This window comes from Mus caroli, unplaced genomic scaffold, assembly GCF_978045245.1.
Source record: "Mus caroli unplaced genomic scaffold, Mus_caroli_1 scaffold_17, whole genome shotgun sequence".
Lineage (NCBI taxonomy): Eukaryota > Metazoa > Chordata > Mammalia > Rodentia > Muridae > Mus > Mus caroli.
Window position 1 is genome coordinate 13,425,535 of NW_028227272.1, and position 6,000 is coordinate 13,431,534.

Consider the following 6,000-nt stretch of genomic DNA (forward strand, 5'->3'; position numbering starts at 1 on the left):
AGATTTTCAACTTAAAGGGCCAGCAAATATCTATAACAAAATTATAGAAGAAAACTTTCCATACCTAAAGAAAGAGATGCCCATGAACATCCAAGAAGCCTAAAGAACTCCAAATAGAATGGACCAGAAAAGAAATTCCTCCCGAAACATAATAAACAAAGCAACAAATGCACTAAATAAAGACAAAATATTAAAAGCAGCAAGGGAAAAAGGTCAAGTAACATATAAAGGCAGGCCTATTAGAATTACTCCAGACTTCTCACCAGAGACTATGAAAGTCAGAAGATCCTGGACAGCTGTTATACAGACATTAAGAGAACACAAATGCCAGCCCAGCCTACTATACCCAGCCAAACTCTCAATTACCATAGATGGAGAAACCAAAGTATTCCATGACAAAACCAAATTCACACAATATCTTTCCACGAATTCAGCCCTTCAAAGGATAATACCAGAAAACAAAACAAAACAAAACAATACAATTACAGAAACTATGCCCTAGAAACAGCAAGAAAGTAATCCTTCAACAAACCTAAAAGAAGACTGCCACAAGAACAGAATGCCAACTCTAACAACAAAAATAATAGGAGGCAACAATTACTTTTCCTTAATATCTCTTAATATCAATGGACTCAATTCCCCAATAAAACGACATAGACTAATGGTTTGGCTACATAAACAGGACCCAACATTTTGCTGCTTACAGGAAACCCATCTCAGGGAAAAAGACAGACACTATCTTAGAGTGAAAGGCTGAAAAACAATTTTCCAAGCAAATGGTTCAAAGAAACAAGCTGGAGTAGCCATTCTAATATCGAATAAAATTGACTTCCAACCCAAAAGTTTTCAAAAAAGAAAAGGAGGGGCACCTCATCCTTATCAAAGGTAAAATCTTCCAAGAGGAACTCTCAATTCTGAATATCTATGCTCCAAATGCAAAAGCAGCCACATTCATTAAAGAAACTTCAGTAAAGCTCAAAGCACACATTGCACCTCACACAATAATAGTGGGACACTTCAACACCCCACTTTCATCAATGGACAGATCCTGGAAACAGAAACTAAACAGGGACACAGTGAAAGTAACAGAAGTTATGAAACAAATGGATTTAACAGATATCTACCAAACATTTTATCCTAAAACAAAAGGATATACCTTCTTCTCAGCACCTCATGGTACCTTCTCTAAAACTGACCATATAATTGTTCACAAAACAGGCCTCAACAGATACAAAAATATTGAAATTGTCCCATGCATCCTATCAGATTGCCATGGACTAAGACTGATCTTCAATAACAACATAAATAATAGAAAACCCATATTCATGTGGAAACTGAACAACACTCTTCTCAATGATACCTTGGTTAAGGAAGGAATAAAGAAAGAAATTAAAGACGTTTTAGAGTTTAATGAAAATGAAGCCACAACATACCCAAACTTATGGGACACAATGAAAGCATTCCTAAGAGGAAAACTCATAGCTCTGAGTGCCTTGAAAAAGAAACTAGAGAGAGCACACACTAGCAGCTTCACAACACACCTAAAAGCTCTAGAACAAAAGGAAGCAAATTCACCCAAGAGGAGTAGATGGAAGGAAATAATCAAACTCAGGGCTGATATCAATGAAGTGGAAACAAAAAGAACTATTCAGAAAATCAATCAAATGAGCTGGTTCTTTGAGAAAATCAACAAGATAGATAAACCCTTAGCCAGACTCACTAGAGGGCACAGGGAAATCATCCTAATTAACAAAATCAGAAATGAAAAGGGAGACATAACAACAGATCCTGAAGAAATCCAAAACACCATCAGATCCTTCTACAAAAGTCTATACTCAACAAAACTGGAAAACCTGGATGAAATGGACAAATTTCTAGACAGATACCAGGTAACAAAGTTAAATCAGGATCAGATTAATGACCTAAACTGTCCTATATCCCCTAAAGAAATAGAAGCAGTCATTAATAGTCTCCCAACCAAAAAAAAGCCCAAGGCCAGATGGGTTTAGTGCAGAGTTCTATCAGACCTTCAAAGAAGATCTAATTCCAGTTCTTCACAAACTATTCCACAAAATAGAAACAGGAGGTACTCTACCCAATTCATTCAAGGAAGCCACAATTACTCTGATACCTAAACCACATAAAGAACCAACAAAGATAGAAAACTTCAGACCAATTTCCCTTATGAATATCGATGCAAAAATACTCAATAAAATCTTCGCTAAACAACACAAGAACACATCAAAACAATCATCCATCCTGGCCAATTAGGATTCATGCCAGGGATGCAGGGATGGTTTAATATATGAAAATCCATCAATGTAATCCACTATAGAAATACACTCAAAGACAAAAACCACATGATCATCTCGTTAGATGCGGAGAAAGCATTGGACAAAATCCAACACCCATTCATGATAAAAGCCTTGCAAAGAACAAGAATTCAAGGCCCATACCTAAACATGATAAAAACAATCTACAGCAAACCAGTAAATGGTGAGAAGCTGGAAGCAATCCCACTAAAATCAGGGACTAGACAAGGCTGCCCACTTTCTCCCTACCTATTCAATATAGTACATGAAATCCTAGCCAGAGCAATTCAACAACAAAAGGAGGTCAAGGAGGATACAAATAGGAAAGGAAGAAGTCAAAATATCACTATTTGCAGATGATATGATAGTATATATAAGTGACCCTAAAAATTCCACCAGAGAACCCCTAAACCTGATAAACAGCTTCAGTGACATGGCTGTATATAAAATTAACACAAACAAGTCAATGGCCTTTCTCTACACAAAGGATAAACAGGCTGAGAAAGAAATTAGGGAAACAAGACCCTTCACAATAGTCACAAATAATATAAAATACCTTGGTGTGACCCTAAGTAAGTGAAAGATCTGTATGATATGAACTTCAACTCTCTGAAGAAAGAAATCAAAGATCTCAGAAGATGGAAAGATCTCCCATGCTCATGGATTGGCAGCATCAATATAGTAAAAATGGGTATCTTGCCAAAAGCAATCTACAGATTCAATGCAATCCCCATCAAAATTCCAACTCAATTCTTCACCAAGTTAGAATTGGCAATTTTCAAATTCATCTGGAATAACAACAAAACCTAGGATAGCAAAAACTCTTCTCAATGAGAAAAGAACCTCTGGTGGAAACACCATGCCTGACCTAAAGCTGTATTACAGAGTAGTTGTGATAAAACAAAACAAACAAACAAACAAACAAAACTGCATGGTACTGGTACAGCAGCAGACAGGTAGACCAATGGAATAGAATTGAAGATCCTAGATGAACCCACACACCTATGATAACTTGATCTTTGACAAGGGAACTAAAACCATCCAGTGGAAAAAAAGACAGCATTTTCAACAAATGGTGCTGGCACAACTGGAGGTTATCATGTAGAAGAATGTGAATTGATCCATTCCTATCTCCTTGTACTAAGGTCAAGTCTAAGTAAATCAAGGAACTCCACATAAAACCAGAGACACTGAAACTTCTAGAAGAAAAAGTGGGGAGAAGCCTCGAAGATATGGGCATAGGGGGAAAATTCCTGAATAGAACAGCAATGGCTTGTGCTGTAAGATGTAGAATCAATTGGACCTCATAAAATTGCAAAGCTTCTGTAAGGCAAAAGACACTGTCAATAAAACAAAAAGGCTACCAACAGATTTGGAAAGGATCTTTATGAATCCTAAATCAGATAGGGGACTAATATCCAATATATATGAAGAACTCAAGAAGGTAGACTCCAGAAAATCAAATAACCTCGTTAAAAAATGGGGTGCAGAGCTAAACAAAGAATTCTCACCGGAGGAATACCGAATGGCTGAGAAGCACCTGAAAAAATGTTCAACATCCTTAATCATCAGGGAAATGCAAATCAAAACAACCCTGAGATTCCACCTCACACCAGTCAGAATAGCTAAGATCAAAAATTCAGGTGACAGCAGATGCTGGCAAGGATGTGGAGAAAGAGGAACACTCCTCCATTGTTGGTGGGAGTACAAGCTTGTACAACCACTCTGGAAATCAGTCTGGTGGGTTCTCAGAAAATTGGACATAGTACTACCAGAGGATCCCACAATACCTTTCCTGGGCATATATCCAGAAGATGTTCCAACTGGTAATAAGAACCCATGCTCCACTATGTTCATAGTAGCCTTATTTATAATAGCCAGAAGCTGGAAAGAACCCAGATGTCCCTCAACAGAGGAATGGATACAGAAAATGTGATACATTTACATAATGGAGTACTAGTCAGCTATTAAAAACAATGAATTTATGAAATTCCTAGGCGAATGGATGGACCTGGAGTTTGAGAGACCAAACTGTGGGAAACTAGACCCACAGCAACTCTCACCCTGAAGATCTGGCTGACCCTTTGAAGGGAATTATGTCACCCTCTCCTTCATTGTCTCTACCTGGCCCCTGGGACTGCCAGCTTCACTCCCTTCTTCATGTATCCACTTGGCGCCTGGAACTGCTTAGATTAAGGCCGCTTCACCTCCTCCCCCATGTCTCTGTTTTTTGCCTGTGACTGTTTAAGGCACTCTAAGATAGCTACAAGACTTTTGATAGCTTCCTGGGACTGTTTGGTTAGGGCTGGAATTCCAAGATAAACTGCAGAATTTTTGAAGGCTGCCCAGGACTGTTTTAGGGCCGGCATTCCAAGATAAGCTGCAAGAAGCCTGTAATTAGCATCCGCCCCAGATGTCCATCCCTTTCTCTGTGTTTTATTATACCCCCTCCACCCCTCCCTATTTTTTCTCGTTGTGTGCTTATAACCAGGCTCTTAGCCTTCATTAAACAGACCTTGACAACTCTTTGCTTGGTCTCACTTCCCTTTCTCCACCTGTTTCTCTTGCAGGCCTCCGTCCTCCTCGACCCATGGAATAACTAAGTCCTGCTGGATGGGACACTGGAGGGTATCATCCTGAGTGAAGTAACCCAATCACAAAAAAACTCACATAATATGTACGCATGGATAAGTAGATATTATCCCCAAAACTTAGAATACCCAAGATACAATTTGCAAAACACGTGAAACTCAAGAAGAATGAAGACCAAAGTGTGGACACTTCGCCCCTTCTTAGAATTGGGAACAAAACTCCCATAGAAGGAGTTACAGAGATAAAGTTTGGAGCTGAGATGAAAGGATGGACAATGTAGAGACTGCTGCATCCAGGAATCCATCTCATAATCAGCCTCTAAATGCAGACACCATTGCATACACCAGCAAGATTTTCCTGAAAGGACCCGGATATAGCTGTCTCTTGTGAGGCTATGCAGGGGCCTGGCAAACATAGAAGTGAATGCTCACAGTCAACTATTGAATGGAACACTGGGCCCCCAATGGAGGAGCTAGAGAAAGTACTCAAGGAGCTAGAGGGGTCTGCAACCTTATAGGTGGAACAACTATATGAACTAACCAGTACCCCCGGAGCTCATGTCTCTAGCTGCATATGTAGCAGAAGATGGCCTAGTGGGCCATCATTGGGAAGAGAGGCCCCTTGGTCTTGCAAACTTTATATGCTCCAGTACAGGGGAACACCAGGGCCAAGAAATGGGAGTGGGTGTGTAGGGGAGCAGGGCGGGGGAAGGGTATAGGGAACTTTTGGGATAGCATTTGAAATGTATATAAAGAAAATAATAAATAAAAAAATTTTAAAAAACCAACAACCCTACGTTCCTTTTGTTTGAAGATCCAGCCCCAATATCCCATGGGTATTTACCTTACAGGAATTCAGACTCACCTGTATCCATAGGTCCGACTTGTTGGGGCCCAAATCGTTTGCAGTTCCTTTATTCAGCACAAACCCTGACCCAGGTGTGGCCATCCAATATAGAATCCACCTGCAGCAGGCAATATAGGTAGATGAAATGAACTGCTTCAATCCAAGTTATTAAAACTCAAAGATAGTTCTTGAAAAGCTGTTGAAGTTGTATACTATGGGCTAAATACTAAAATACTGGGGTCCAGGAGTT

General features: G+C 39.5%; 1 protein-coding gene across 1 annotated transcript in view; it reads left to right on the forward strand.

The window, feature by feature from the left end:
• The window catches only part of LOC147000590 (uncharacterized), a 28,109-nt gene extending 22,572 nt beyond the window's left edge, over positions 1–5,537 (forward strand). The window contains exon 2 of the transcript XR_015045692.1: positions 4,883–5,537. The gene's annotated coding sequence lies outside the window, so the exon portion shown is untranslated. The remainder of the gene's footprint in view (positions 1–4,882) is intronic.
• Positions 5,538–6,000: the final 463 nt, after the last annotated feature.